Raw genomic sequence first — 21,653 nt, 5'->3', positions numbered from 1 at the left:
ACCTCACAACCCTGCCACAGCAACCTCTGCAAGACATGCCAGATCATCGACACGAATGTCATCATCTCACGTGAGAACACCATCCATCAGGTGCACGATACGTACACTTGCAACTCGGCCAACATTGTCTACCTGATACGCTGCAGGAAAGGATGTCCTGAGGCGCGGTACATTGGGGAGACCATGCAGATGCTACGACAACGGATGAATGAACACTGTTCGATAATCACCAGGCAAGAGTGCTCTCTTCCTGTTGCGGAACACTTCAGTGGTCACAGACATTCGGCTTCTGATCTTCGGATAAGCGTTCTCCAACACGGCCTTCACAACACACAATGCAGAGTCACTGAGCAGAGGCTGATAGCCAAGTTCGACACACATGAAAACGGCCTTAACTGGGATCTTGGATTCACGTCTTACTATCTGTAAGCCCCATGACTTGCCTGGGCTTGCAAAATCTCCCTGACTGTCCCGACTGGAGACAATATACATTTCTTTAACCTGTGCTTAATGCTCTCTCCACTCACATTGTCTGTACCTTTAAGACTTGATTACCTATAAAGACTCGCATTCCAACCATTCTTTTGTAAATTGAATTTGTGTCTTTGTATGCCCTGTTTGTGAACAGAACTTAAACTTACCTGACAAAGGAGCAGTGCTCCAAAAGCTAGTGGCTTTCGCTATGAAATAAACCTGTTGGACTTGAACCTGGTGTTGTGAGACTTCCTACTGTGTTTTATCCCAGTCCAATGGCAGCATCTCCACATCATGATTACCGTTGACACTGCAAACTGCCAGCTCCAAGTGGAGAGAATCTCCAAGAAGATCGTGCATATCGACACAGACATCAAGTTTCTATAAAGATGCAAGAAAGTAGACAAGATATCGAAAGGACTACAGATCACAAACCCACTCAGGTCAACCTATAACACAGGCTACGCTGAGAGACTTTGCCATTGCACCTCTCTCACACTCCTCAACCACTTCATTTATCAGCTCTACAGCAAACGCCGCACTCTGGAAACCAAGAAATAAGTCCACATCCTCAATTTGCGCTCAGGACGCAGACCAGCTGCAAAACTCTGCCAAACAGACAAGACAAAGGAACTTTGCCATCTACATGCACACCAAGGACAGGGAACTTGAGAAACTCTGCATCACGACCAGCAGCAACCAAGCCTCCTCCAGTACCACAGTAGAAAACAGTACCACTGCCGGAAAGTCCATTGTCAACTTGTCGGACTATACACTTCAACCAGATGAAATTGAAGTTCTCAGCCAAGGGCTCAATTTCTGCCACAATGGATGTCTTGGCACTCTACACTAGCATCCCCCATGATGATGGCATTGTTGCAATTGCCTCAGTACTCAAAGCCAACAACTGCCAATACTCAAAGCCAACAACTGCCACGTTTTGCCTTCAAATAACTGCACAATCTCAAACAGACCATTGTCCGCGGCAAACTACCCAGCCTTCAGGAGAATAATGACTACAACACCACACATCCCTGCCACAGTAACCTCTGCAAGACGTGCCGGATCATTGACATGGATGCCATCATCTCATATGAGAACACCATCCACCAGGTACACTATACATACACTTGCAACTTGGCCAACATTGTCCACCTGATACACTGCAGGAAAGAATGTCCCGAGGCTTGGTACACTGGGGAGACCATACAGATGCTATATAATGGATGAATGAACACCGCTCGACAATCACCAGGCAAGAGTGTTCTCTTCGTGTTGGGGGACACTCCAGCGGTCACAGGCATTCGGCCTCTGATCTTCAGGTAAGCGTTCTCCAAGGCAGCCTTCACGATACACGACAACGTAGAATCACTGAGCAGAGAATAGAAGCCAAGTTCCGCACACATGAGGATGGCCTCAACCGGGATCTTGGGTTTATATCCCGGCTGGAGACAATATACATCTGTTTAACCTGTGCTTGTCCCTCTATCTGCTCACGTTGTCTGTAGCTTTAAGACTTGATTATCTGTAAAGACTCGCATTCCAACTGTTATTTTGTAAATTGAGTTTGTGTATCTTTATATGCCCTGCTTGTGAACAGAACTCCCACTTACCTGACGAAGGAGCAGTGCTCCGAAAGCCAGTGGCTTTTGCTACCAAATAAACCTGTTGGACTTCAACCTGGTGTTGTGAGACTTCTTACTGTGGAACAAGCTGCCAAAGATAGTAGTAAAGGCGGATACAATTTTGTTTTTTAAAACGCTTTTAGACAGTTACATAGGTAAGATGAGTATCGAGGGATATGGGCCAAATGTGGGCTCGCTTAGGGTTTAAAAAAGAGAGACAGCATGGACAAATTGGGCCAAAGGGCCTGTTTCCATGCTGCATACCTCGATGACTTTATTACTCTGTGGATTAATCCAGCTCCCAAGAGGCTTTCTCTGTTCCTGCTTTCTGACAGTGAAATCTGGAAAATGCCACTTTGGTTCATAAAGCCAGAACTTGTAAGTTTAATAAGTTAAAGGTTTCACTAAATTATAACTGAATCTGCGTGACCGCCTTTTATCAAACACCCTCTGTTTAAAAATTGTCCTAGATGTTAAATTTGTAGCACAGCAAAAATAACCAAATATCTTCGTATGGTGCATATTTGAGATTGGACGGTCGTTTAGCTCAGTTGGCTGGCTGGCTGGTTCATGATGCAGAACAATACCAACAGCGTGAGTTCAATTCTTGTACCATCTGAGGTTATTCATGAGGACACTGCCTTCTCAACCTTGCCCCTTGCCTGAAGTGTGGTGATCCTAAGGTTCAATCACCAGCCTATGGTCATCTGGGACAATGGTGACTTTATCCAAAAATAGCACAATATAATGAGGCAAATTGACTTTAAAAAACGAGTTATCTGCGGTTCATTTTAAAATGAAATGGAATGTTCTGGTCACTCCTTTAAATGACTGTTGTGATCTCCTCCACGGACGCAAGCTATGGAGAAACACTGGTGCACTTTGGTTGCATCGTGTTAAAATAATGTAGAATTTTGTTTACGAAAGTGTGAATGATGTGTAGAAGGTTTTGAGCTTTACTGACTGAGCATTCATAAGCAATCTTGTCTGCTAAAAGTAGGAGTCCAGTTGGCAGCAATTGTTCTGCTAATGGCAGATGGCAGGTTGTTATTTCATGCCCTGCCATTTGCAGCAGAAATTTTCAGTTCTGTATTTGAAATGTAAGCAACTGGCGTTTTGATGTCTTGCATCATCGGTGTGCAGAAGTGTACTTTCTCCTTCCAAGTTGCGCAGGGATTCCTTTGGGTAAAAACTGACATCAAACATTGAAACTCGATGATTGATTGGTCCATGTCACACTGAAGGAAAAGTGTGGTGATTATCAAGCATAAATGCCGCAATCCTCCGGCCGTTCACTCCCCGCCGCCACGAACAGAGAATTTGGTGCTAAGCCAAATCTCCATTCACTGCAGAGGGACTGGAGAATCCTAGCCGGGAGCAAGGTTGGAGAATCCAGACCATAATCTCTATTCGCCAACTGTAATAAGTCTTCAGAGGCTAAAGCCCCTTCACCAAAATCCCTTTATTTACTAACTCTAACAGGAGTACACAGTGTGCTAGTAGTGAGAAGACTATCAATGGGGGTGTCAGAGAAACTGATACTCCCAGTTAACTACAAAGCAAAGACTCCCTAATTGGCCCATCAATTGGATCCTTAATCAGGGAGCTCATACACAAGTAGGCCAACCTCAATGGCCCGATTGAAGTTGTTACACCAACTCTTAAAAGTTTTCCTTCAGTGTACCAGTTGGACCTCTAGATTGGTTTAACTCCATGAGTGAATTTTCCACGGAGTTGACCTCTTGTTGTCAACAAAACCAAGGAGATTGTCATCGACTTCAGGAAGCATAGTGGAGAACACGCCCCTGTCTACATCAACGGGGGTGAAGTAGAAAGGGTCTTCAAATTTTTAGGTGTGCAGTTCACCAACAACCTGTCCTGGTTCCCCCCATGTCAACACTATAGTTAAGAAAGGCCACCAATGCCTTTACTTTCTCAGAAGATTGCGGAACTTTGACATGTCAGCTACGACTCTCACCAACTTCTACAAATGTACATAGAAAGCATTCCCCCTGGTTGTATCACAACTAGGTATGGCTCCTGCTCTGCCCAAGACCACAAGAAACTACAAAAGGTCGTGAACATAGCCCAGTCCATCGCCCAAACCACTCCCATCCATTGACTCTATCTACACTTCCTGCTGCCTCGGAAAAGCAGCCAGCATAATCAAGAACACCACATACCCCGGACATACTCTCTTCCACCTTCTTCCATCAGGAAAAGGATACAAAAGTTTGATATCACGTAACAACTGACTCAAAAACAGCCTATTCCCTGCTGCCATCAGACTTTTGAATGGACCTATCATATAGTAAGCTGAAATTTCTCTGCATCCTATCTAGTAACTGCAACACTATACTCTGCACCTTCTTTCCTTCTCCCCTATGTACTCCATGAATGGTATGCTTTGTCTGTATAGCACGGAAGAAACAATACTTTTCACTGTATCCCAATACATGTTACAATAGTAAGTCAGGTCAAATCAAATTAAACCTTGACTGCCCAGCAATAGAGCCAGCAGAAAATTTAACTTCTTGCTAAACATTGCAGCATATAATTTCCCAGTGCTCTTGAATTCATTGACATTATTTTCAGCAGTTTCCATGATGTAGCTCCCTTGCACTGAGTGTTCAGTGGGAGAAAGTTGAGTTCTTTGTGTCGCTGAAAATGTCGCTTTGCTATCTGGTCAATGGTGAAATGAATTGCACTTGTGAAAAACTGAAGGCATGTAGTCATCTCTTTCTCATCTATGTTAAAATGGAAATGGAAAGGTAGCGCAACAAGCTGCCAAAACAACAACTTGTGACGACTTAACTGCAGATGACTGCTCATGAACTCAAGTTCCAAGCACTGCCAAAGAGTGTTGAAGCAGCAGTCGTGCTGCAGGTGTTGTGTTGGAGCAACGTGACAGACATTGCCTTTTAGACACGAGACCTTCACTGAGACAGGGGCGTTAGTAAAGCGTATAGTATGTCACACAAATAGATTGGCAATTGATAAGTAGATTCTTAGTCTGGATCACAGACTGATTATTGGTTGAAGCAGGGGCTGACAACCAGATAGACAAATGAGCAAACTCCATTTGAAAGCCTTCAAGTAATGGTATTATCCGATTATATTGTCAAGTCATTGCACAACAGGATCATTTTCTAGTCTTTACTGAGTTGCCTGAAGTCTGCTCAGATAGTATTTGAGGCGAGGCAGTCATGTTTTGCACCCAGGCGAGGAATGGAGGAAATCAGCCATGGTTCCCACTTCTGACTGCTATGCCATGATTCCTACAGTGTATTGAGTGTGCATCTGTCTGCATGTAAACAGCTGCGGAGGACAGGCTTGGATTGCATGTGAATCTCCCTGGGGATTAATATTCTGTCAAGGTTTACATATGGAAAAGGGGTTCAAGGACAAGGTACTGGAAGGCTGACTAACATCTGTAAAATCTGGCATAATACAGAGAGGAGAAATCATTGTAGACATTATCAGCCGCACTGTGAAAGAATTATCACTGAAATTGTAGAACATTCTGAACCTGCTCTCAGAGGAAGAAATCCAGTCCATGATGTCCTCAGGACAAACAGTCCTGATTCCAAGTCAAACAAAGTGGGCATCGAGAGGATAATTTTCTGAATTGTATTCCCTGTGGAAAGCCCCATTGCTGGAGTGCGATGTTGGGAAGGTAGCCCCAGGATGTCCGGAAACACGCATGATTCAGATCTAAAGATCAGGAAAATGTACTTATGACCATTCATAATTTAACTTGAACCGAAACTTACTTATGTTGTACCTATTGTATTAACACTTTCTCAGGTTACAGATTCATGTCATAAGAACATAAGAAATAGGAGCAGGAGTAGGCTATCTAGCCCTTCAAGCCTGCCCCGCCATTCAGTGAGATCATGGCTGATCTGAAGTGGATCAGTTCCACTTTCCCGCTTTCTTCCCATAACCCTTAATTCCCTTGTCTATCAAAAACCTATCTACCCGTGTCTTAAATACATTTAGTGAGGTAGCCTCCACGACTTCAACGGGCAGAGAGTTCCAGATTTTCACCACCCTTTGAGTGAAGAAGTTCCTCTTCAACTCCAATCTAAACTGCGCCCCCCCACTTATCTTGAGGCTGTGCCCTCTAGTCCTGCTATCCTTTCTAAGCGGGAAGAATCTCTCTACCTCTACCCTATCCATCCCTTTCATTATCTTATACATCTCTGTAATATCCCCCCTCATCCTTCTAAACTCCAACGAGTACAGAGCCAGTCTATTCAGTCTCTCTTCATAGTCCAACCCCCTCATCTCTGGTATCAGCCTAGTGAACCTCCTCTGCACTCCCTCCAAGGCAAATATATCCTTGCGCAAGTGCGGCAACCAAAACTGCACACAGTACTCCAGCTGCGGCCTCACCAGTACCCTGTACAGTTGCAGCAAGACCTCCCTACTTCTATATTCTATCCCCCTCGCTATAAAGGCCAACATTCCATTCCATGTCCTAAGCCTTCGACTTAAATGAAACACCAACTATTATGACGGACTGAGAGGAAATCTGGAACACTAGTGATAAAGTCCAGTGTGCAAGGTCCACCTACCATTTTATGGTCACTATTTTGGTTTACATTTTAAAAATTTGTTTTGGGGATGTAATTAACATGTGCAAAGAAGCAATCAGTTGCCCTGCCCTCTTGGCCTATGATGGTTTCTGGGCCTACTTGAACTGTCGCAGATAGGTTGATGTTGCTCCCACAGTGGGGTTAGTTAAGAAATCACCAGCGGTTTGGCCATTTTTGGAGAACTCGCTGCCCCACGGCACGGTGGAGTCTGAAACATTAAACGGTTTCAAGAAGGAGATAGATGTATTTCTCAATTAAAAAGAAACGGGATAACTGGATTGGGGAAGGGTGGGGAGGTGGATTTGAGACCAGGGAGAGATCAGCCATGATCTGATTGAATGGTGGAGCAGGCCTGAAGGGCAGAACTGTTTATTTCTGCTTCTTATTCCTGCGTCTGTTTATGTTCAAGTAAGATTGACATACAACTTGGAGGGAATGGTCACGTGATGTTGGGCTTCTTTGTGGCAAAGACAGTGGGGGAGGGAGGTAGTGAAGGAGGCAGCGTAGTAAGTGTGTCCTGTACTTTTTCAAATGCTGCAATTACAGAGCACTGGTGATGGAGCGAGCAGATGTTGAGTCCAACAGTCAAGAGCCTGTGGCCTCTGCCCTGCTTTTGGTGTTGATTTATAGAGCTAACTACTTTTTTGACAGCGCAAATGGACAAAAATGTATTTACAACCCATGTTCTCTGTAAGCCAAGCAGCAACCTGAAAGTCTTTGCGCAGCTGTGTACTAGTTGGCCCCGATAAGATCCCGTACAAAAGATTTAAAAGGGCCACGCACTTAAATCACTCACACACTCCAACACAAATAAGAGGGACCATTGTCTGCAACTGTAGCGTTTGATGTGGCACGCAGATGTGTTCATTCTAAAGATAAATCGTGTACATTGAGATTACATTCAGTTCAGATCAAGGCTGGATCTGAATATAAATCAGCATTTTTCATCTGAACATGTTAGCGGTTTTGAAGGCCAGAAATCCATTAAAGAATGAATAGAAAGAGGGAATAAAAACAATGATTTTGTCTGCTAAATTCCCCTATGCTCATTTCTAGCCTCTAATTATTTCAAATCTGTCTGTAGGTCAGCTGAATTTAATGGCATAATTGCACATTTAAAATCTTATGAGTATGATTAATCATTTTAAGCAGCTGCAATGAAATATTCTGCTGATTGCAATATAGAATCATAGAATCCCACATGCAGGAGGAGGCCATTTGGCCCATTGAGTTTACACTCACCACGATTCCACTCAGGCCCTTCTACCACAACCCCATGCATTTACCCTAGCTGGTTCCCCCTGACACTAAGGGGCAATTTAGCATGACCAATCCACCTAACGTGCACATCTTTGGACTGTGAATGGAAACCCAGCCAGACACAGGAGAATGTGCAGACTCCACACAGACAGTGACCCAAGCCAGGAATTGAACCTGGGTCCCTGACACTGTAAGTGGGCATTTACCTAATGAAGGAGCAGCGCTCCAAAAGCTAGTGGCTTGTGCTACCAAATAAACCTGTTGGACTTTAACCTAGTGTTGTGAGACTTCTTACTGTGAGGCATCAGTGCCAATCACTGTGCCACTGGGCTGCCGAATATAAATAATGGAACAGAATAAATAATTTGAAATTATTCTGTGTCAAAATCATTCAGATCTATACTGATATGAAATTTGAACCCAAACTTCTTGGGGACAAATTTGTTGTGCTGCTTCACCATTCCCTCTGACATTTCTTTATTCTTTCATGGGATGTGGCAACTGTTGCCCATCTCTAGTTGCCCTTGCGAAGGTGGTGTGGTGCTGCCTCCTTGAACCCTTGCAGCCCATGTGGTCTAGGAACATCCACTATGCTGTTAGGAAGGACATTTCGTGATTTTTTTATCCCCTGACAGTGAAGGAATGGTGATATTGTTACAAATCAAAGTAGTGAGTAATTTGGAGGGGAACTTGCATGTGGTGGTGTTCCCAAGTATCTCCTGTCCTTGTCCGTCCAGGTGGAAGAGATCGCAAGTCAATAAGGTGCTGTTGAAGCAACTTTGGTGAGTTCCTGCCGTGTATCTTGTAGCTAATACACACTGCTGCTCTCTGTGTCGGTGGCGGAGGAGTGAGTGTTTAAGGTGGCAGATTGAGTGCTAATCAAGCGGGGCTGCTTTGTCTTGGATGTTGTCGGGCTTCTCAAGTGTTGTTGGAGCTGCACTCACCCAGGCAAGTGGAGAGTATTCCATCCTGCCTTGTGCCTTGAAGATGCTGGGCAGGCTTTGGGGAATCAGTTCGTCACTTTGGAATTCCCAGCCTATGATCTGCTCTTGTAGCCACAGCATTTATACGGCTGGTCCATTTTCTGCTTGGTGGTAACACCCAGGAAGTTGATAGTGGGGGATTCAGTTATGGTGATCATTTTGAATGCCATGGAGTGATGATTAGATTTCCTGTTCCTGTAGATGGTCGTTGCCTGGCACTGAATGTTACCTGACACTTTTCAGCCCAAACCTGAATGTTATCCAGATCATGCTGCGTATGGAAACAGACTGCTTTCGAGCCTGAGGAGTCAGGAGTGGTGTTGTACATTATGCAGCCATCAATGAACTTCTCCACTTCTGACTTTACGGTGGAAAGGAGGTCACCGACAAGGTTGCCTCGGACAGAATTTCTGCAGCAATATCCTAGGGTTGAGACATCACGTAGAGTGAATCGAACCGGCTGAAGTTTTAATAATGTTTCTGTGAAGTACCTTGGAATATGTCACTACGTTAGAGGTGCTGTCTATCTTTTAAGTTGTTGTTGTAGTATTTAAAACAAGGTTGAACAAATTAAATTCTAGCCGTTATGATGGTTCCCCCCAGCCCCCCCCCCCCCCCCCCCCCCCCCCCCCCAACATCTCCAACATCACATTGGCAATCTGAAATCACAAGATGGGAGCCAATTAATCTGTTCCCTGAAGACTGAATATTTTCTGGAGCTTTCTCACAACAAGCAAAGTTTAAAGTTTATTTATTAGTCACAAGTAGGTGTATATTCATTGATGAAATTGCTGTGAAAATCCCCAGGTCACCACACTCCAGTGCCTGTTCAGGTACACTGAGGGAGAATTTAGCATGGCCAGTGCACCTAACCAGCACGTCTTTTGGACTGTGGGAGGAAACCAGAGCACCCAGAGGAAAGCCATGCAGACACAGGGAGAACGTGGAGACTCCGCACAGATACAGTGACCCAAGCTGGAAATCAAACCCGTGTATCTGGCGCTGTGAGGCAGCAGTGATAACTACTGTGCCACCGTGTTGCAACAGGAGGCCATTTGGCCACTCAAACTGGCTCTGGCCATCAATAAGATCGTGGCTGATCCGATCATGATCTTTTGTCCTGCAGAACACATGACTCCCTTGTCAAACAAAAATTCATCTCGTTTGGCTTTGAATAAATTCAATGATTCAGTCTCCACTGAGGAAGACATTTCCAAACATTAATGTTCTTCAGAAGAAATACTACTTCATTTTAACTATGCCCCTTAGTTTCAGATTCCTCTCAGAATCTTTCATCTACCTTGGTAAGCTCCCTCAGAATCTTGTTTAATACTGATCACCATTCTTCTAAACTCCAATGAATATAGGCTGAACCTAGGCAACCTTTCCTCATGAGACAACCCAGGAAACAGCCTTCTCTGAACTTTCCTTCATTCGTTTATGGGATGTGGACATCACTGGGAAGGCCAACATTTGTTGTCCATCCCTAATTGACCTTGAACTGAGTGGCTTGCTGAACAATTAAAGAGGGCAATTAAGAGTCATCCACACCCTTGTGGGTCTTGAGTCACATGTCACATGTTAGCCAGACTGGGTAAGGATGGCAGATTTTCTCCCCTGAACGACATTGGTTTTTAAAAATAATGATAACTTTGTGGTCACCATTACTGAGACTAATTACATGAATTCCACCAGCTACCGTGGGATTTGAACTCATATCTCCAGGGCATTAGCTGGCGTCTCTGGATTACTAAGCCAGTGGCATCACCACTAAACCACCATCTCCTCCTGATGCAAGTATAGCCCTCGTTAAGTAAGAAGATCAAAACTGAACATAGTAATATAGGTGTGGTTTTATCAATACCCAATGCAATTATAACAAGATCCCCCTACTTTTATATTCTGTCCCTTTGCACTAAAGGTCAACATTCCATTTCCCCTTCTAATTATTTGCTGACTTTTAGTGATTCATGAATGAATCACCGAGGTCTCTTTGTACCACAATATTTTGCAGTCTCTCTCGATTTAAATACTATTCTGCATTTTTATTCTTCCTGCCAAAACAGACTATATTCATTTCCCACGTTGTACTCCGTCTGCCATCATTTTTCCCACTCGTTTGTTACAGATAGTGAGAGATGGTGGGTAGCTCTTTCCCCTTCTCCCTTGTCAGCAACAAGATGTGTTTTTGAGGGAGTGTTTTAAAGCCTTTCTTTTAGCATGGTGATTTTCAGTGAAAAACACAAAGCAGGCTTTCAGGTAAATTTGAATCTGAAGAAAGTTGTTGGAATTTTCCCAAACGTTCCTCAGTGCCGAGAGAGCAGGAAAGCGGGAGAGTTTCAGGCCTGGTCTTTTTTTGGGCGAGTTTGAAGATGCAACCTTATGAGAGTCTGTCACCTTTTTGGACAGAGGTATGTCTTTCACCAGTGCAAGGTGGGGGTGGAGAGGGGGGAAGAAATTGCTTGGGATGCCTTTGCGCAGGCGCCACAATCTCTCCCAGTGAACTGGGAGACCTCCTGCAATTCCAGCCACCCTCACCGCCACCCCCCCCACCCCTGCCCATCATGGACATCACCAGCCCCCTCCCCCACATCACCAATTGCAGTGTAACCGCACCCCCCACCATGACAACACGGGGTCCTCCTGATGCGTTCCCCGTCATGACCACCTCCGCGGACTGCCCCGCATGTGGAGCTTGCCCCTTGCAGAGCTCCCCACTTTGCCTCCCCCCATCATAGCCTTGCCCTCACTCAGCCTCCACCCCACCTTGGCACTGTCCCAGCACTGTTATGGTGTCCATTGGTCAGTGCCAAGAAGCTCACTGGGAACTGCCAGAGTACCAGGTCAGCACTGCCAAGCTGGCATTGCCCCATGGGCTCTGCCCGGCCATGTTCCTGACTACCTGGGGGCTTCACTGCTCCCCCCACTCTCTGTCTCAGTGAGGCCATCACAGTTGGCCTCTGCTGGTTTTCGCCAGAGGTAACTGTATGTGAGCGTAGATGATCCTGTCCAGGACTCATTAATGACATGTAAAACAAGTCATAAGGACGGAAAGCTAATGTTGACAGCAAAACATTGCCAGTAAGATTGTGTGAGGCAAGAAACTGGGCGTGAACTTGATCTTTCACTATCATTTTGGGTGAGAAAACCAGCGTATCCAGCACAAATCAGATCACAATTTTTCTGCATTTAGTCATTTTTTCTGGAGAGGTGTGAGTTTTGCACCGGTTCTGAAAGGGGCGGGGCCTAAACACATCAGGCAAGTCAGACTTCACGGAAAAAAATGGCGCCACTGTTAATTGTTGTGGGAGCTTGTTGGGCGCAAGATGGCTGTTATATTGCTCTGAGTTACAACAGTGACTGTACTTCCAATGTGCTTTATTGCCTGTAAAGCACTTTGGAATGCCTTGAGATCAAGGAAGGAACTATATAAATGCAAAAGCTTTCCTTCAGCTGCTTTACACAATGCATAGCACTGGTGTGAATGGGCTAGCTAAAGAGGTAATTTTTAAAAATTCATTTCTGGGACATGGACGTCGCTGGCTGGTCAGCATTTATTGCCCATCCCCAGTTGCCCTTGGAGGGCAGTTGAAAGTCAACCACATTGCTGTGGCTCTGGAGTCACATGTAGGCCAGACCAGGTAAAGATGGCAGATTTCCTTCCTTAAAGGGTATTAGTAAATCAAAAAGGTTTTTCTGACAATTGTCATCAGTGGATTCTTAATTCAAGATTTTTTTTTCTTTTTATTGAATTCAAATGCCACCAGCTGCTGTGGCGGGATTCGAATCCAGGTCCCCAAAACATTGGTTGAGTTTCTGGATTAATAGTCTCATGATAATACCACTAGGCCATCACCCTCACTCCCAATATGCACAACTACTGTGGAATGGTTTAAGGAAGAATTGCTTGTTTATATTTGAGGAAATGAACAACTTAAGGGACCAGACAGACAGTCTGCAACAGACATTTTGGTCCATACTTCACACTGCTTGAAAGTGTAGTTATAGTTGACGTTGGGGAAATTGGCATGAGAGATAGTGAATCCAGCAAAAATCCTTCCACTTCCCTGAAAGAGACTAATAACCCTCCTGAAAATTAAATTATGATGAGCAGCAATTTTCGCATGTTCCTTTCCCTGGTTCCTTTTTAGAGCTATTTTTGGTGAGCGCTGATAACATTTTTGCGGGAACTTTTGTCTTGAAGGAGTTGCTGAGCTGAGCAGTGTGTTTCAGCCTGTACAAAGATGGTCATTAACCCACTTCACTTCAGTAATCATGCTTTATTTCAACCGTGTATGTTAACTTATCCCTGCTGCAGACTTGCTTGGGAATATCTGTTGCGTTGAAATAATTGTGAATGTAAAAGTGTAGTTGGAGTTTTCAGAGTTCACCAGCACTATTAAGAAACATATTTCATCGCAAAAATATGATCAGATTGTGGGTGAAAACACATCTTCATTGTGTCCTTTGTTTCTTCTGTGTTCATAGGTCACTGAGGGTCACTTACTGGCCCAGAGTCGCACTTGAAGTGTCAGTGATTTAGCCTCACTTCCTTGGTAACAGAGTAAGTACAATGTCAACTTTCTAAAGTTCTGTGTTAATATTTAACTTTCTGACGCCTTGTTGTGCACAACAGATGTGAAATAAACCAAGCCATTTTGAGAGGAAGTGTGTGTGACAAATGCAATATACTACTTGTCTGGTCACCTCAAAGTGATGTTACCACAAAGTAGCAAGTATTTTAGACAGGCTGAGTTCCTCAGAAAGGAACAACCCACCACAAAACGAAACTCCAGGTAGAGTCTGACATTAGGCACAGATTAAGCTTGTCTTGCAGCAGGTCTTAAAAAGTGCCGCTCATCAGTTTTTGTGCATTATCTTTAACCTTCTCAGTTCAAGTATAATCTGTTAGCGATTGACTCGACTATATCACCGCATAACAACTGAAAAGAGAGGAAACAAAACTGCGCTGCTGGAAACTTGAAATAAAAATGTGTTTTGGGGCGGCACGGTGCTGCCTCACAGCTTCCTGGATTTGATTCCCGGCTTGGATCACTGTCTGTGGGGGGTTTGCACATTCTCCCCGTGTCTGTGGGGATTTCCTCCGGGTGCTCCGGTTTCCTCCCACACTCCAAAGACGTGCGTGTTAGGTTGATTGGCCATGCTAAAAAATAGCCCTTAGTATCCTGAGACGTGTAGGTTAGAGGGATTAGCGGGTAAAATATGTGGGGATATGGGGGTAAGGCCTGGGTGAGATTGTAGTCGGCGCAGACTCGATGGGCCGAATGGCCTATTTCTGTACTGTAGGGATTCTATTATCTTCTATTTTATGATTCTAAAAATAGTAAATGCTAGCAAGCTGCAACTTGTCGGCATCTGTAGCAAGAACAGGCAGGTTAATCTTCCAGTGTGGCCAAAACATACAAAAATCAGTTGGGGATCAAATGCAGTCAAATAGATGAGCTTGGGAGAAATCCTACTGAAAGGAGAGGAGGAGGTGCCTAACTGAATGGTTTTAGGAAGGGAGTTAAGGAATTAAGGTGAGCGGGTGGCTAAATGGAGCTGAGCCCATGATAAGATCAGCCATGATCTTATTGAATGGCGAAGCAGGCTTGAGGGGCCAGATGGCCTACTCCTGCTCCTAGTTCTTATGAGTTTCAGAGCACTGGGGTGTAATGGCGAAAATGGCAGAGCAAGATACAAAGTACACAGGGCACAATCTAGTGTGTGAGGGATTGAGATGACAGAATAAGGTGCAGCAAAGCTGTGAGGAAATGGGTGGCACAGTGGTTAGCACTGCAGCTTCACAGTGCCAGGAACCTGGGTTCAATTCCTGGCTTGGGCCACTGGCTATGTGGAGTTTGCATGTCCTCCCTGTGTCTGAATGGGTTCCCTCCCACAGTCTGGTTAGGTCATTGGTCATGCTAAATCCTCTCTACGTGTATGCAAACAGGCACTGGAATGTGGCAACTAGGGGATTTTCACAGTAACTTCATTGCAGTGTTAATGTAAGCCTACTTGTGACACTAATAAACTTTAAAATGTGAAAGCTAGCATGAGGATTTTGACCTGACTTCACGGGAACCAAGAAAACCAGTGGAGTTTGGCAGAGGCAAGAGTGATGGGTTCAGGCAAGGACACAGCCTAAGACAGCATGAGATGATTTGGTGTGATTTTTAGAGAATACCATGAAGGTATAACAGAACTGGAGTTGTGAAGCGATAAAGGAAGGAGAGAAGTGGGAAATGCTTTGGAAGTGTAAGAGGTTTGGCGACTGAGTGAATGAAGAGAAGAAAGCTTGTCTGAGGGTTTGATGTAGGTTCTCGACACAGCCTCTATTGACAAATTGGGAAGATTGGTGTTAAACTGTGGGAAAGTTTAACATAGTTTTGGTATTAAACAGGCATTGGATGAGAGTAGCAAAACCCTTGGAATTAAACGCAGAAGGTGGAGAAGTCAATTTGTCTTTCATTAGTGTATGTGTAGATACTGACTCAGTGTTTGAGTGATGGTACTAACCTGATATTTCTGAATCATGCCACTGAACTTTTTATTCACTTACAGGATGTGGGCATTGCTGGCACAGTCAGCATTTATTTCCCATCCCAATTGCTCTTGCGAAGGTATTGGTGAGCCAATACAAACACATTCTTGAATTGTAGCAGTCCACGTGGTGTTGTGTAGAGTATTCCAGGATTTATATTTCATGATATATACAAGTCAAAATGTTGTATAATCTCGAGGGGAACTTTACTCCTGCACCTGCTACACTTGTCTTTCTAGATGGTAGAGGTAGGGAGCTTGGGAAGTGCTGTCAAGGAAGCACTGACAGGTCACTGGAATGCATCTGAGGTGGTACACACTGCAATCAAGATGGGTTGGACGTGGAGAAAATTAATGCTTAAGAGGATGGATAGGGTGCCAATCAAGCAAATTGCCTTACCTTGGATTATTTTGAATCGCAACAAAAGACCAAGCCAAGGGGTACTCCAGAGGTGGCCTAGTGAGAAAGGATGAATTCATTGGAATCAATTTGTTGTAACTCACATGGTTGACATCAGGAAAAAACAGTGCAGCGGAGGTGAACTGGAAAGTCAAAACAGAATGATCCACAGTATTGAATGCAATGGACTGGTCAAGGAAGATGAGAAGTATGATGAGCCTTGGTCACAGTTGTACAAAGGTACCAGACTTTGGCCAGTGGATTGATTGGGATAGAAACTAGAATAAAAAAGTTTGAACAGGAGAGGTATAAGCTTGGCTACGAGGCAACGACACACTCTGTCTTTTTAGACTGGAGAGGATGTCCTCTGGCATACTTTACTAGACATCAGTCCTTTTAAAAAATCCATTTTATTATAGGAAAATCAAAAATAAAATGTGTTTATAATGAAGCATTCTTGTCATGGAACTGTGAACACAACCTATGCATTTCTCAGTGACTGACCTCTTTAGGTAACCAGTAGCAAAAGTGACATTAAATATTGTACTTGGCGTAGAACTGGATAGTCTGATTAGTCTGGTAAGTAATGACAGTTTGGCATTTTTAATAAAATTGCCAATGGGTCATCACTTACCAGACTAAAATACTTTAGACTAAAACTTCTTGCCTCTTCATTTTAATGTGATGAGCCAGCACCATATATATTTTTTAATTCATTCTCAGAAATTAGATGCCACTGGCAAGGCCAGAATTAATTCTTGTCCCTAGTTGCCCTTAACTGAGTTGTTTACTAGGCCGCTTTGGAGCACTCGGAAAAATTAAACATGTTGGTGTGGGGCTGGAATCAAATATAAGCCGACATGAGAACTATAAGTTCTTGCTTGAAATGTGCAGGTTGATCCAGCTGAATTTTTGCAACAATCTGACAGCTTTCTTCCTGTTTATAATTTCCATCTTGAATTCAGATGCTCATGTATAAATTGACATTCTTTGGTTCGTTAGTCCAGGCCTCTGGATTATGAGTCCAGTGTCATAACCATTATTCTGCTATATTTACTTGTTTTATAATTGCTATCTCTGCATACAAAATATGTAAGAGGCGATGGCCGAGTGGTATTATCACTAGATTATGAACCCAGAATTCAATTAATGTTCTGGGAACCCGTGTTTGAATCCTGCCATGGCAGATGGTGGAATTTGAATTCAATAAAAAAGGAATTAAGTGTCTACTGATGACTATGAAACCATTGCCCATTGTTATAAAAACCCATCTGGTTCACTAATGTCCTTGAGGGAAAGAAATCTGCCGTCCTTACCTGTTCTGGTCTACATGCAACCCTGAGCCTCAGCAATGTGCCCTCTGAAATGGCCTAGCAAGCCACACAGTTCAAGGGTAACTAGGGATGGGCAATAAATGTTGGCCAGTCAGAAATGCCCATGTCCGACAAATGAATAAATAAAAGATGGTTGTAAGTGGCTAAGCAAATACCCAATATTGTGCAAATTGTTTAGAAGTATCAATTGGTGATTTTGTACAAATATGCAGCTTTTCTTGTATACTTTTCAACAATAAAGAAAGATATTTGTTAAGAAAAGTAAGGCTTTACACCAACTCTCATGAAAGCTATAATATGCTGCATTTAGATTGAATTACTTCAAAAAGCAGTGTATTTGCATTTTCTCAAGTTGGTAAACATTAATCTAAAACATGCTTTGCCCAGATGCAGGCAGAAAAAAACTTGTTGCTTTGTTATGTGTTTTAGCAAAGATGTCAGTTACACTCCATTTTATTTCCTGGACTTGATCAAATCATAGAAAACTATCATCATGCAGCTTATATAAGGCAATTATTTCCAGCACACTGAAAAAAACACTTTGATAGAAGTCCTGAGAAAGTTTGCATCGGTTAATGACAAATCTACTGTGTGCTTTCCCCACCCCCTTTCCTGATGCTTAAGCAAAATGTTTTCTTAAATTGGAAGATTATCAGTCTTGAACAGGAGTATGTGGTGGGTCTGAGACATTTTAAGTACATTACAGTGATTCTCTCCTACTTATAGACTCTTTGGTGTTGTGAAGTCTTCCCCATTTATATTATAGGGTAGATTCCACTGCACTGGAGCAATATATAATGGCACAGTGATTTGGTGGCGCAGTGGCTAGCACTGCTGCCTCACAGCGCCAGGGACTTGGGTTCAGTTCTGGCCTCGGGTGACTGTCTGTGTGGTGTCTGCACGTTCTCCCCTTCTCTGCATGGGTTTCCTCCGGGTGCTCTGGTTTCCTCCCACATTCCAAAGATGTACAGGTTAGGGTGGTTGGCCATGCTCAATTGCCCCTGAGTGTCAGGGAGATTAGACAGGGTAAATACTCGGGGTTACAGGGATAGGGTGTGGACGGGATTGTTGTTGGTGCAGGCTCAATGGGCCAAAAGATATCTTTCTGCACTGAAGGAATTCTATGGTTCTATGACTCTATGAACTGGATATATACAAACTTCACGGTTATGATTTGCGACCGTATTTGCTAGACCTTCCCTTACTTCTCAAAATCTACTATTAAAGCCCTGTTGCTGGATCTTAATCGAAGGAGCACACTTGGCCTAGACATAAGCAGGAAAAACAGTTATCAGGGTGCTGCTGTCTCTGGAAGTGCTGGCAAAAATATCTCAGATGGCAGCGTCTCAGCACTTTAAAAGGGGCAGTGGTATTTTGTTTGTCTTAAGAGTATAACAGGTTAAGCTTATCAACCTGCAAATCCTTACAGACTCACCAGGAGTATGTAGTGGGTTGGAGACATTTTGAATATATTACAATATATTACAATAGAGAAGGAGTAATCCTCTCATACTTATAGGCACTTGGCAATGACTGGTAGTAAGAGTGGGAGAGACTCCTGGTCAGCCGCACTTGATGTGGAGAGGAGTCCTTCAAGCTGTAAGGCACTGGCTACAAATTAGCGATCTGTTTGAGGAATTACTGGCAATAGAAACAGATGGAAGTCTGCCTTGATGCTCCTCAGTGACCAATTTGATTGCAAAGTAATGGATGACGATCAAACAGAGGGACAAATCTCAGACAGTGAGATGGAAATTACATCTGATATTATAGGATTTGAGGGTGACCTGATAGAGGTTTACATGATTGTGAGTGGCACGAACAGAGTGTATAGTCAGATGCTCTTTCCTAGGTAGAAAAGTCAGGTACTAAGGGACATAGACTTAAAGTGCGTGGGGAAAAGTTTAGAGGAGATGTGCAAGGCAAGTCTTTACACAGGGTGGTGAATGTCTGGGACATTCTGCCTGGAGAAGTGGTGGGAGCAGTATTTAAGGGGAATCTAGATGAAGATATGAATAGGATGGGAATGGGCAAGTGGTTTTAGTTTAAACAGACATGATGACCTCACAGGCTTGGAGAGCCGAAGGGCCTGTTCCTGTGCTGTACTGTTCTTTGTGCAGGAAGAGATTTGGAATGGAAACCTCAATTCAACCTCCCTCCCTAAAACCCATCACCATGACTAATCACTAATCATTCCTCCAAATATCTACTCCTATGGCTGAATGTCACATTTCTGATCACAAATCTGTGAAGTGTCTGGAAGGTTTTGCTACATTAGAGGTGCAATGTTAATGCAAACCGTTGTTTGAATGATATTTCTCTGCATGCTGTTTTAGCAGGTGTTAATGGGTTCTTGCCTCCATTAAATTAGCAGACAGAAGAATACCATGCAGATACACTCAGCATTTTTGCTATTTTTACACCATAATATCGAGGTTACTGTGCCATGTCAAGCTTCACAAGGCAGCCTTGAGATTTGGCTTGCCACCAAAGTTCTTTATTTCATCACTCTTTAGTCAGAAGTACAAAGAACAAAGAAAATTAAAGCACAGAAACAGGCCCTTCAGCCCTCCAAGCCTGCACTGACCATGCTGTTCAACTGAACTAAAACCCCCTAACCTTTCAGGGACTGTACCTCTCTATTCCCATCCTATTCACGTATTTGCCCAGATGCTCTTTAAAAGTCACTATTGTATCTGCTTCCACGACCTTCCCTAGCAGCGAGTTCGAGGCAGCCACCACCCTCTATAAAAAAAAACTGCCTCGTACATCTCCTTTAATCCTTGCCCCTCGCACCTTAAACTTATGCCCCCTGGCAATTGATTCTTCCACCCTGGGAAAAAGCTTCTGACTATCCACTCTGTCCATGCCCCTCATAATCTTCTAGACTTCTATCAGGTTGCCACTCAACCTCTGTCGTTCCAATGAGAACAAACCAAATTTCTCCAACCTCTCCTCACAGTTAATGCAACATCCTGGTAAATCTTTACTATACCATTTCCAAAACCTCCAGAACTGAAAACTATATTCCAAGTACGGCCAAACATGACTATAATCATGACTTGCCAATTTTTAAACTCAGTGCCCCGGCCAATGAAGGCAAACATGCCGTATACCTTCTTGACTACCTTTTCCACCTGCATTGCCACTTTCAGTGACCTGTGTATCTGTACGTCCAGATCCCTCTGCCTATCAATACTCTTAAGGGTCCTGCTATTCACTGTATATTTTCCTACCTTTATTAGATCTTCCAAAATGCATTATCTTACGTTTGTCCAGATTAAACTCCACCTGTCATCTGTCTGCCCAAATTTCCAACTGATCAATATCCTGCTGTATCCTATGACGGTCCTCATTGCTATCTGGAAATCCACCAACATTTGTGTCGTCTGCAAATTTACTAATCAAACCAGTTACATTTTCCTCCAAATCATCTACTTATATTACAAACAACAAAGGTCCCAGCACTGATCTCTGAGTATTGTCACATGTCACATCCCTCTATTCAGAAAAGCACCCTTCCACTGCTACCCTCTTTCAACTCTGACCGACCTAATTCTGTATCAATCTTGCCGGCTCACCTCTGATCCCATGTGGCTTCATCTTCTGCACCAGTCTGCCATTGAGAGACCATGTCAAAGGTCTTACTGAAGTTCATGTGGACAAAATCCACTGCCTTACCCTCAACAATCATCTTCGTCACTTCCTCAAAAAAACTCGATCAAGTTAGTAAGACACGACTCCCCTTCACAAAACCATGTTGCCTCTTGCTAATACGTCCACTTATTTCCAAGTGGGAGTAAACCCTGTCTCGAAGAATCCTCTCCAAAAATTTCCCTGCCACTGATGTAAGACTCACTGGCCTATAATTACTGGATTATCATTGCTACCCTTCTTAAACAAAGGAACAACACTGGCTATTCTCCAATCCTGTGGGACCTCCCTTGTAGCCAGTGAGGATACAAAGATTTCTCTCAACTTCCAACAATTTCTTCCCTTGCGTCTCTCAGTATTTTATATAATGCACAACATCAGATGCGTAATTTTGACATGATGTACCACATGGAAGAATTCACTAATGCAAGCATGTTGCTAAATTAACATCCAAATAATTTACTCTTGTTAAACATTAGGCTTGCAAAGTTAATGTCTTGGTGAGTGAAAAAATATATACTCACATCGTGGTCTCTGAACACTCAACACTCATATTTTCTTCGACATATGTTACAGTCAACAGACAACAATCTGCTTTTGTAACTTGTGGTTATTGGGAGCCCCAATTCAGCGCGAGGCTCTTTAAAGGATATATGGTACCATATGAAGCATGTCTCTTCAACCAATTGGATGAATGAATCTTTATTGAGATACGCAGAGTTTAAATCAGGAAGTGCATATTAGAGTATTTAATTCAATCATCTGGGTTTTTTTATTGA

General features: G+C 43.5%; 1 protein-coding gene across 3 annotated transcripts in view; it reads left to right on the top strand.

The window, feature by feature from the left end:
• The window catches only part of LOC145349139 (F-box-like/WD repeat-containing protein TBL1X), a 375,432-nt gene that overhangs the window by 86,902 nt on the left and 266,877 nt on the right, over positions 1–21,653 (top strand). For all 3 annotated transcript variants that reach the window (XM_080197521.1, XM_080197520.1, XM_080197528.1), the window contains one exon: positions 13,432–13,507. The gene's annotated coding sequence lies outside the window, so the exon portion shown is untranslated. The remainder of the gene's footprint in view (positions 1–13,431; positions 13,508–21,653) is intronic.

Source organism: Carcharhinus amblyrhynchos, chromosome 10, assembly GCF_965287045.1.
Source record: "Carcharhinus amblyrhynchos chromosome 10, sCarAmb.v2.hapA, whole genome shotgun sequence".
Taxonomy (NCBI): domain Eukaryota; kingdom Metazoa; phylum Chordata; class Chondrichthyes; order Carcharhiniformes; family Carcharhinidae; genus Carcharhinus; species Carcharhinus amblyrhynchos.
The sequence above is the reverse complement of the archived record's forward strand: the minus strand, read 5'-3'. Positions and strand labels throughout refer to the sequence as shown.